This window comes from Pleuronectes platessa, chromosome 10 (assembly GCF_947347685.1).
Source record: "Pleuronectes platessa chromosome 10, fPlePla1.1, whole genome shotgun sequence".
In the NCBI taxonomy this organism is placed as follows: domain Eukaryota; kingdom Metazoa; phylum Chordata; class Actinopteri; order Pleuronectiformes; family Pleuronectidae; genus Pleuronectes; species Pleuronectes platessa.
Genome location: NC_070635.1, coordinates 1,708,174 through 1,720,306, shown reverse-complemented (window position 1 = coordinate 1,720,306; position 12,133 = coordinate 1,708,174). Strand labels below are relative to the sequence as shown.

General features: G+C 43.5%; 1 long non-coding RNA gene across 1 annotated transcript; it reads right to left on the bottom strand.

Moving 5' to 3' along the window:
• Nucleotides 1-3,876: 3,876 nt before the first annotated feature.
• On the bottom strand, nt 3,877-9,731 carry LOC128449196 (uncharacterized). The gene is made up of 3 exons (XR_008339851.1): nt 8,002-9,731; nt 5,357-5,684; nt 3,877-5,115 (listed from the first exon to the last, which is right to left on the bottom strand). It is a non-coding gene; the product is annotated as an uncharacterized LOC128449196 (long non-coding RNA).
• Nucleotides 9,732-12,133: the final 2,402 nt, after the last annotated feature.

Here is a 12,133-nt window from a genome sequence, read left to right as displayed (position 1 = left end):
ACAACGACTGGAGATCAACATGTCGAGTTTCCCGACATGTGTTGATGAGTAAAACATGTTTGTGTTTCTCCAGATCCAGTAAAGTGGGTTCACACATCAGTGGATTCAGGAAAACGGTCGTGAGCCGCAGCCGGTGAGAATCTGATGAGAAGAGTCGTTCAGACAAGTTGAGACCAGACTTCATCCTGTCACCTCGATGATGCTTCACTCTGTCACATCATGGGTTGTGTAACGCAGCTGAGGAGCCTGTTGTTTAAAGCTGAGTCAGCGATGAGTGATGTCACACAGTGAAATAACAAGGCAGAACTTTTATTTTGTTCATCAGCTGTTTTATCAAAGTACAGCTATTAACACAGCAGCTGGTTGGTTGGATCAAACACACGCAGAGGATGTTTAAACAAGCAAAGGAAATCCAAAGTCAACACTGAGCATTATTAAGAGAAGAAAGTACACAGGGACAGTGGTGCACGAACATCCTTTGTGGACCAGGGGCAAATGTTTGTTGTTGGGCCCCTATCCCCCCCCCCCCCCCCCCCCCCACTATACATAGAAGTTGTATTATTTTCCAACACATCCATCAATTACTCTGGAGCGGAAACAATTTATGGATTATAGTTATAGTACATGTATACATTTTGCTGTGAACAGTACACATAACATTTGAGGTTGTTGACTGTCAGTCAAACAATTGTTTAGATGTTTGTCTGGATCTTGCTTTTTCTTTCTAAAATGTTTCTATGTAATTTAAACCAAATTGCCATCATGAGCCATATTCCTGTTTTGGATTGAAGTGACGCGGCAGCAGGTGGTGTGTGTGTGGTGATGCCCGGTTGGCATCAGGTTATTAGAGTTCATGACATCATCAGGTGAGGTTGAGGTTATTGTTTCATTTTGTTTTTTTAAACCTTAAAAAACATAACTGAGCAAATAAATGTCACATAGGAACCATAAGTCATTAGTCAGGTAGCAGAGCAGCATTAGAGGCCTTGAGGTGTCTGACACCTTCAGGGAACATCAACGTGTACCTTTCACTGTTCACTCCCACATTAGACTCATTAATAAATAATTATTAAAGATGATGGTTATGAAACGTGTTGATCACGAAGATAATTCTCGGTTGCAGCCTCAGATCAGGGGCTTGAATGGAACTTGATGGCTTCCTCTATTTTGAATGATCCAGGACTTTGTTCCCTCAGAGGTCGGCACGGACACGACTGAACGCACAACAGACTCAACAACCAAAACCACATTATAGAGAAACACAACATAGAACAAATTCCACAACAAACTCACAAACCACAAGACTGGAGTCTGCTCCATGTGTCTGCCGTCGTGACGATGGGGGCCTGATAAAGTTGAATGGGTGAAAAGCTGAATGGAGCCAGACGTGGGGGGGGGTATGCGAGGCATTCACGGTCACACGGCAGATCGCGTTTCACTTGAACCCCTCGGCCGGCTTTTGTCTGAACGAGGGGAGCCCATTTCCCCTCGGCTTTGATGTCTCCTCCTCCCACGCTTCCACGCCTCCTCTCTGTGCGGCCTAGTCCCCCCCCCCACGCCAACCCCCTCGGCCTCCCACGCAGACACACACACACACACACACTGGGTCTTGCCTTCTCCTTACGGGAAACCTGAGACCAGGCCTCGTCTGGAGGTGAACACATGGCCATGAGCCAGAACACCTCATCAAATGACTGCATGTGGAAAACATTCAGGATAAAAACCAGTGAACGAGTCTGGAGACAAACCGACGAAGCCTTTTGGTTTATGTCCAAAACGAACGGGAGAATAAGTAAAATATATATTAAGTTGACTTTTTGCAGAACGTTACTCATGTTGACTGCTGGTAAAGTAAAGGATCTGTTGAGTGTGATCAGGAACGAGCACCAAGTTGCATTCTGGTCCTGGTTGATCTGAGTTCTGACTAAACTATCTTGAATCATCAAACTCCCAAACTCTCTTTGCCCAAATTTGGAGATGCTGACGTGAGGCCATTTTTGTCCCAAAAGTGAACACAAATAACCTTATGAGGAAAAAGTTCAAGGCAAAATATAAAAACTTAAAAAAGTCTAGTTTAGAATTTATACTCAAAGTACAGAAAAATATGATTCATAGTTTTTTTTACTTGCTCTCTACTCACACACGAGTGGTGTTGGTGTCAGTAGCCCTGCTGCTCCCTGACCTCCGCTCTCAGGTAACCACACTCATGATTAAAACATCAGGTTCCATCGTGTGTGATCTGAATTCTGTTGGAAGTCGGACATTTTAAATTGGAATGTCCGACATCTGAGTTTTCCGTAACGTAGCATTAGCATTGTCACCATGTTAGCCTGTTCTTGTTAGCATTTAGCTCAAAACACTACTAACATTATAACTGCTAAACAACATCATCAAGAGCGATGTTAGCATTTAGCTCAAAGCCCGGGTGCAGCTTTACATAGTAGCTAGCACGGTTGCAGCCTGTTAGCATTGTGTTGGAAATAGAATCTTTGTTTTTATTTATTGAAATTACTGTGTAAATAAAGTATAGATTGAAGTAAACACCACTAATGCTTACAGACTGAATCTTTTTACAAAAATAAATTCACATAAATCTTGATATGAACACACACACACACTCACACATTCACAGAGACACACAACAGTCTGTTCAGTTTGCCTCAGACTCTAAACAAGCCGTCAGTCCTCAGTTGCCGTCACGCTGCATTTTTGCAAACCATAATATTTACATTCAGCATGTGACCTAAATTTCCATATCGCCCTTCAATGTGTGTGTGTGTGTTGTGGGGGGGGGGGGGGGGTAATCCATCTTAACGATAGCTGGGCATCTCAATCTAATTTATACGGCAAAACAACATGTGGTATGTAAAGCATGCCTTTGATTGCATTGTTGTGGGGGCTTCTGCTGTCAGAGGTGGCGTGGGGGCCCCCCCCCACCCGACCCTGGGTCCGCCAGCCAGACTGCTGGGGTCAGAGGGGGGGGGGGGGGGACCTCTTCCCGCACACAGCCGCTTCGCTATCGAGGCCGGCGTCCTTCCTGCAGCCGAGCTGATGTCAGGGCCGAGGAATGTGGAAAACACAGCACACTGGGGGGCCTTGTTCTCCCACACTGAATAGTCCTTGGGCAGGAATCCAAACCACATGCCACACACACAGGGCCGGCGCTCGGGGGGGAGGGAGGACGGAGCGGACAGGGGCAGAAGACGGAGGGGGACACGGATGTGCTTTTAAAGATCTGTAATATGCAAGAGATCAGCGAATAACACCAGGAGAGAGGTCTGGACTCGCAGACACTGTAAAAGTTTATGAACTTGAACTGGACTTGAATGCTTTGCTCAGAGGGAAAAGCAAAAACAACCCCCCCCCCCCTCACCAGTACCTCAGCAATCATTGTGTTTTAGCTTGCATGCAGAAATGACAGTGAAACATAACAACCAGTCATATTGATGGAAGAGGCCGGCTCCAGAGCAGAAACTGCTCAGCCTCGTCCAATCAGGAAGAAGGAGGTAAAAACAACCAGGTGCAATTGAGAGCATAGAAATAGAAATAAGCCACATAGAGCAGATCTCAGGTGCAGCATTGCATATTATTATTTTGAATTCACTCTTCATTATTTCACTTTCTCTTTGACGCTGATCCTCTCGGTAGGTTTATGATTTGCTGCACTCACTGGCCAGCGTCTCTTACTGGTTTCCTTTGTGTCCACCTGCTCGTACCTGTTTGTCGAGGGCAGGACTCTGGAAATCCCTGAACCTGTTTGTGCTCATCAGTCTGGAGCCTCTAATGAAAACATAAAAAACATTTCCCTGCTTCTAACAGGACTTGACGTCTATGGAAATCACAGAGAGATAAAATAAGAATGACCTCTAGATTAAATTAGATTTGATTCAACTTTATTCTCATTGCACAGTACAAGTACATATACAACTAAATGTAGTTTAGAATCTAACCAGAAGTGCAAAAAAAGGCAGTAAAAGTGCAGAATATTGTGCATAGTGGAATATGTAAATAAATAGGAAGTACACTAACTCTAATAAACTATAGGTGGGATAGGTGTGATAATGCAGTAGAAAAAAAATAAGTCTAGGGCAAATGTACACATTTTCAAATGTTCTAATGTGCAAGTGTTCAGTTTCTCTTCAGGAGAACTCTGCATCCTCATAATAGTCATAGTAATCATAACCTTATTGATATTACCTGTCAAAACAGATGTTAAAAAATGCTTCACAGAGAAGACTGATTAAAACCAAAAAGTATTTAATACACATTCTAGAATCAAAGACGGCAGATAAAACAAAGAAAAGGATCAAAATGAATATTTGCTGAACCAAAAGACATGAAAAAGACAATCGGTAAAAGTATGTTTATGAGAGATGATTTAAAAAAAAGAAGTTTAATAATAATAAGTAGCTCATTAACATGAAACAAATTGTTCTTATGGGATTTCTGTTTCTTTAGTTCCCTCCATTTTACAAAATATTAATTACCTGACAACAGAAAGTGAAAATAAAAACTCTGAAAGTCCCGTAGTGGTGACGACATTCTCCTATTTGTAAATTAAATGACTTGTTTATAGTAAATCAAGCGAAAGGTACTTTTTCATAGTAAATTCCAGGGGAGATAAAACATGCTGATAAAGATAAAGAAGGAAAGAGAGAGAGAGCGTGGATTGAACTGAAAATTAAACAATAAAAGAGGCTGGCTAATAATTAAGCAAAAATTAACAACCAGTTCAACGGAAAAAAGTTCTTGGATCAAGTCCAAGTTGTGCAAAGATATCAAAATGTTCAGGAAACTCCAGGAGGCGGAAGTTACATAGAAAAATAATCAAATCCAACTTTACAGACGTGATTGAAAGAAGTTACACAGTCACTGGAGAGTCATAGTGACACCCAGCAACCGTCAAAATAAAAGCACAGCGTCTTTCGACTCAACCAGAGCCTTGTGGGTGTGTCATTGTTTCATCAGCGGATCAAACATCTTTTCATCTTGGACACAATGTCCTCAAGAACTGAATAGCAGTGAGTAACCAGTCCCTCGCCCAGTATGACCAGTCCAGTGACATCCGGAAGAATGAGTCGACAGATACTTCTCTACAGAGGCCGGGGAGGATTTCTGAGGATGACAAAAGGATGGGGGGGAGGGGGGGGGGGGGGTGCATTTTAAATGAAGCATAAACATCTTTCCGTTTTATATTGGATGGATTCAATCTCCATCATGAAAACATCTTTCTCCTGAGGAACGTCAGTTTTTAAATGTACTCAATGTACAAACCAGGAAAATTACAAAACAAAAAGGCCCTGATTCCATCTGCAGTGTAAGTGAAAACAAGCCTGCACACGTTCAGCTGACCTACATGTTGTTTGTCTGTTCTATATGAAGATGCTGCTGCTGCACGTAGCTGTGTTATGTCATCAGTCTGGACATAACACACCTCCTTCCACCTCCTTCCACCTCCTTCCACCTCCCTGTTATTGTGGAGCCCCGTCACGTTGGATGACGTCCAGCCCTTACGACGGGAACAGCATGTCCAGACACGTACCTTTTTTAAAGTTATTTCAGTCCAATGCAGGAATCTGCCGCAGAGCAACATTTCAAAACAAGATGTTCCCGACTCCTGATGCAGCACTTACCAGGAGTGTGAGGCGGCGTCAGAACAAGCTGCACCTCAGCACGTCGCCGCCCTGCAGACACACACAGAGCGATGAAGCGTGAACAACACAGGGCTCTGAAAAACTGCTGCTGTTGAGCTGTGGATGCAGAATTTTTATTCTGAAAATGTCCTGCAGACGTTTTTTCCTGCACATCGTCTCTGGAAAAACTGATTTTGTATGTTTTAATAAATCTCTCTCCTCTTTTTTTCCCCCATTCAACCAAACTGGTCGAGGCAGACGTCCGCCCACTCCTCCAGTAAACAACGGGTTTCCTCTCCACAGTTTTTGCTCATTGTGCAACAATAATGTTTGTCTCTCTATGTATTCATCCATCTGTCTGTCTGTCTATCTATCTATCTATCTGTCTGTCTGTCTGTCTATCTATCTGTCTATCTATCTATTCTATTTCAGCAATGCAGAGTAATGAATATGAGGAAATATTCATGCTCCCTTTAGGTTGATCCATCCATAAGTTTGTATAATGAATAGATACCTGATAAAAACCAGATCCATCCCCCATAGACTGCATCTAAAGATGGATGAAATTATAGCTTTCCAAAAGTGAAGCCAAAGCATCTTGATCACCCCCTGGTGGCTGGCTGCAGTACAGGTCATAAACCCCGCCTCCTCTACCTTTGCTCCAAATTATTTGCAAAGTGCAAGATGGCCGCCCCCATGTTCTGGATATGTTTGGCTTCATTTATGCAAAAAGAAAACATGGACCTGTCATCCATCGTCATTTATAGTCTATGATTGAGTACTGATTAGTAAATGTTAGCATTAAACTACGATTGTGATCCTGGTAAACATTGAATTAGCATGTTAGCATTTAGCTCAAAGTACCAGCGTACGTCACAAAGAGACGTTTTGATTCTTTTTTTAACCTCCTCTACTTTTACCAGTTCTTTTTTTAATCCCCTTGTCCTTTAAACAGCTGCAGTGATTCTCTGTTAGTTCCTCCATCGGCCTGGATGCAGCCTCTGCCTCCTATAGACAACCTCACCACACACAACATGTGTACATTGTGTGACACGCTTTCATTGAGATAACAAAGTAGGCCAGTGCTGTTTTAAAAGGCTTACTCCCTCCTCTGGTTCCACTTCCATGACGCAACCCTCTATAATACGCAGCTTATAGCCGGAGAGAGGTCTACTGTTAAAAATGCATGTAAACAGCACTTAGGGCTGCGTCAGGTCTGCGGGCTGTGATTGGTTGATGCAATATGAGAGTTCAGGGAGAAAGGAAAAACAGTTTGTCTTTATTTCCCTGAAATCCAACAGAAATCCCCTCAATAATCCAGCCGACTCCCCAGAGACATTCAACAACTGCAGCGAGAGAAAGAAAACACACCCGCCCACAGGCTGCACGTCCTATTGAAAGAGCTGAGGCAACACACACTCACACACACACACACACTCACACTCACACTCACACACAAAAACACACAAAAACAGAAAAAGAGGCTTTTGGGCGATTGCAGAATCCTGGCTTAAAGACGTAGGGAGGGATTTAAAGGAGGAGAGTGTTTTTAAGAAGTGTACGACACGGCGGATGGTGTTAAACTCTGGATAAAACCAGATTTACATTTGTACAGAAACATCGATGAGAACAAAGAGTTTCACACACGAGACGTCCACCTACACACATGAGAAATTGAAGGCACGGTTCGTGAAACCAGTCGTTCTGATGGGAAACTGATGTTTACCAGCTCAAATAACAACCAGAGAAGGAAAATGGAGATTTTTTCGTTTGAGGTTTGAAATCTGTTGTTGCCAAACTTGAGATTATTGAATGAATCGCAATATATCCAGATGATTTAAAAGAATAATACATTTGTGCAAAGTGAAATTTATGCACCGGATGTTTTACATTCAATAATAAAATTAAGTGCAGAACGATAATAGAACATTGAGCTTTTCACGGAATAAGTCAAGGATCTTTGATGAAGACTAAAAACAAAACAAACAAAAAGATCAAAACAAAAATCTGAATCTAATTCGAATGTGGTTTCAAAAGAGGTTTTGGCTTCTTTCACATGATGACACATTTGGGAGCAGTTTCAGACGAAGTTGCTGATCAAAGGTTAATTTGTCACTTTCTTTACATTGTGAGACAGGACTCTTATCAGAAGTGTTTACAAAACACACAATCCAGTAATTGAGGCTTGGTTCCATTTAAGAGTTTGTTTTTAATTCAGATAACATGATGATGAATCAAACTCCAGATTGATAAGAGGTTAGGTTTGTTTTCATCTGAAGTATTGGCACCTTCTGTGTTTGGTACAATCAGGCTGATACCTGGCATCGTGCGGATCCGGCCTGAAAACATCCGGGTTGGAGGTACCGACCTTTAGCTCTCGGCTGCTCCCTGGCTCTGGGTGTGCACTCACACGATTGTAAGTCAGAGCAGAGATCACCACGCCACTGTTCTCCTATCTACAGCCTTTGCACTCAGATTGCTCCTCTGCCAAATTGCCCTTGGTGTGGTTTTGTTTGAGATGGTCTTCCAGCACTGGCACGGACGGGTGTGTCCGAGCCCGGCTGCAGCACAGCTCAGGTGCAGCTCCCAGCAGATCCCAGTTCAACCAGTGCAGCAGACACACAGGTGAATACGTCTCGTTCCTCGTGCAGAAGAACTGAAGCAAACAAAACCCACACTGCTTCTGGTGGATGCCACGAAAGGTCTTTGTACATCAGGTCTGTGTTTTCTATCATCCAATAAATATCCTCACACAGAGTCTGATGTGTTTTGTTATAAGTTTGTTGCGGTAGGAGATAAAATAAAGTGGAGCAGTGAGGATGATTGTGTTGTCACCTCTTGAAAAAAGAAAACATTGGGCCAATCGGATCCTGAGAAACCATCAGAAACAAGGAGAATTTCATCATTTCCACAATAAGAAAACATAATGTGAGGCCAAAAGAACTCGTGATGCCTCGTGACACACACACACGGCTCAGGATATTCAGCACAGTGATTATTCACAAGCTGTAAACAGTGAAAAGGACATGAGGCTGACGTGTTGTTGTCTCTCTGATCTCCTGAATCACAAGCCCTGATTGGTCCACAGCCTCTGACATCACCAAATCTGATGCAGTGACCATCTTCAAACTCAAAATGACTGTGTGGCCTGTTCCTGGCATCAGGTGTTCAGCCGCTGTCAGCGAAACCCCTTCTCTAAATATAGGTTTGAGGAACAGATGACGGCCGATAATTCACACAAGTGGTCTTTAGCTCGTTGTGCAATGTGATGATGTGAGCACATGTTGTCAGCCGGCTGATCTGAGCTCAGATCCTGCCTCAGCTGTCGAGCTGTCGGTGACGCACTGTTCAAGACGAGAGCTTCTTCAAAACCCTGATTAATCACAGAGAGAGAGAACCTCGTGTCTCCAGGTGCTTATTCAGGAATTAAAACGATGTTTCAGGAAGACACTGAGGAGATGAAGAGCGGGTTCATTATAAGTGATTACAGAACAAAACCACATCTCTTAAATTAGCCCTGTTGTTTTACACTGAAAGTCACCGAGGACGTTTTCACACCTGAGGATCCGAACCCGGCTTCACGTGTTTGTTCCATAGTTTCATCTGATGTGGTTTTGATTTTAGGGACTAAAGAATTTTATCTACATGCGTACGTCCTGTAGTCGTCAGCTACGTGGGCGGAGTCTACATATAATAGACTAACTCTAAACCACAAGGCACTTCAGCAAAACATGAGATTGAACATCGTTTCCACTGAAGACTGAAGATTCCAGTGAGACGCTGCTCGATCAGCTGTTAACGATGGTTCTGTATCGATATGAGTCAAACAGGCCGTTAGACGCTTGAATTAAATGTGGCTCTCTGATGCTTTATGGAACAAACCAGTCAGGCACATGAACAGAGCCTCTCTTTGCTGCAGACTTCAGCTTTTATCACTCAGTGGAACTTTTGAATGTGCAAAAAAACAGCCGTGACACATTGAAGGAAAAGGGGAAACACCCAGACAAGCTAAATATGAGTATTTAAATGATTGTTATGATAAATCTCCTGCGTGAGGCGTCTTTAACCCTTCAGGGTGAGAGATGATCGTTTTCCAGTGATTCGGGAATCTGTGTAAATGTTAACTGCTGATACCCAGCTCGAGGTCGGGGGGGGGGGGGGATTTACTTATACGCAGGAAGTAAAGTCTTGTGGTAAGTTCAACGTTTTCCAATTGCAAGCCCTAGATTTCATCACAAGTCAAGTTAGTGGACGTGCCCCTGCAGACACACACGTTTGATGGACGTGCACCGTGGAGCTGACACAGCAACAGGCATTTAGCGACACTGAGCTAAATGCAGAGGCTTTTTTATATACTTTTATTATTATAAACTCTTTGTTTGCTGCTCCGTTCCGTCTCGTTTTATTCTTTTCGCTCACAGGAAGAGACACGCCTCCTCCGATAACACCGGCTGACCCGAGCACAGCTGGATCTCCAGGCCGCAGCTGCAGCCGCCTCGGTTTCATCCGTCAGTCAAATTTATCTGCAGAACCCAGGTCAGAGCAGATCAACACTTTTTTACATCACAGGAACATTTTAGGTACTTTCCTCCAGGTTGAAAAAAACCCATCTGATACGGGCCGCTACACAACCCGACGCTCCCCCCCCCCGACGCTTTGAGAGGCGCTGAGGTCGAAACCAATTCAACAGACTCACACAGGCTGTCGTGCTTTTCCCCTGTCACTTCTGAATCAACAGGTTTTCATCTAAATTCTGCATTTTTATAATACTACAGTAAAGGACACATTTTAATGTGGACCTTCTGAGTTTAACTGCACTTATTCTACACAATTCTTCTTTACAGGTGTTGTTCAGTCTCCCTGTGAGCAGCTGCTGACTCCTGTGAGCACACTGGTCATCATTCTTTAAGTTGAGGGAGCAGATCACAGTCGAACATTTAACACGAGAGCCACATGTGATCCTCAGGAGAAGGTGGAGCCCAAAATCGGAGCTAAAAGAATTAAGACAATCGGAGGTAGACACAAACAAATGTGTTTCTCTATAGCTCCTATAAATAAGCAGCATGTTTGTATTTACAGAACAGTCTGGTAGATAAGCCCAGTGGTTCCCAGTCCAAGTGGTTCCCAGCCCAGTGGTTCCCAGCCCAGTGGTTCCCAGTCCAAGGCCCCCGGGGGTCACAGGAGACATGGGAGGGACTGAGATGTGATTAATGGGAGAGTGAAGAAAAACAAACTGCTGCAGACGTTTGAATTCACTTTCCTGACGTTTCTTTCATATTTGCGTTCAGGGGGAACTCTTGGGAAGTTTCCCCTCCAGGCCTCATTGTGGGTAAACACGGGCGTCACATCAGTCAAAGCTCTGAACCTCAGTAGATCAGATCATTATTTTGGCGACGTCAGCAGCACCTGTGTTTACCGTCGGTTTCTATTCAAGATGGCGGCTGTGAGAAGCGTCTGTTTGAGCGCCGGACCAGGCTCGGTGCCAGAGGATTAATCTAAGATGAAACCTTTTAACGACAGAACGCTGTTTGCTGCACGTTGACGGTTTCCATCGTCTCCAAGAAGTTAATGACTTGTTGACAAAGGGAAAATGCTCCTTAAGCCTTTTTAAATGTTAACTCAACTGATCAAAATATAAACGATCAAAGTTCACAACAAAAGTTACGACACCAAGTCTGCATCACAGTTATTTACGAATTCATCTGAGTTTGTCTGTTTGTTTAAAGGATAACACAAAAACTACGAGACAGATTCTTTCATTAACTTTTGTTGGAGGGACGTGACCCAAAGTAGAAGCCTCAGAGTTTTGGGGCATGTGCTCTCTATTGAACCTTCTAGGTTCCAACACGTTTTCACTCCTCGGTGGAAAGTTGGGACCTCGGCTGAAACAGAACTAACTGAATTTTGAGACACATCCGGACAAAAGGGCAGATCCTGGAATTGCATTGCACAAGATTTTGTTTTTTTGGACAGTTTCTCTAACTTCCCAGAGGATAAGTTGTGAATCTTGATGGAAAAAACAAGATATGTTTAGTGGACGGATACTTGTGTGGTGAGGTTTGAAATTAAAGGACTGCTGGACCTTAGGGGAGGAATGTGCTGTACTCAGTGCTGTTCCAGTTAAATCATAACTTTTCCTACTTTGTAACTACAGCTGTCTGATAAACAAACTTAAATAAAAGCCACAGTGTACTCCACTGATTCCTAGTAGAACAAAATAAAACTAAAGTAAAGTACAAGTTCATCTCAAATAAAAGTAAAGTCCAGCACAGCCCTGCTGCATATTTGCATGTTGTACTCGAGTGTATTGGAGGAGAAGTTGATCGTGGATGTGAACACGCTCTGAACTGGTGGCTGCTGTGTGTTCTGTGCTCGGGCGGCGTGCTCTCTCTCTCTCTCTGTGAGCGGCTGTTTGCCTTCAGTCAGCTGACGCTGTTTATCTCAGCTCCGCTCACTCTGAGTTTGGTTTTCCAGTGAAATGTGTGGGAATCGTGTTGACT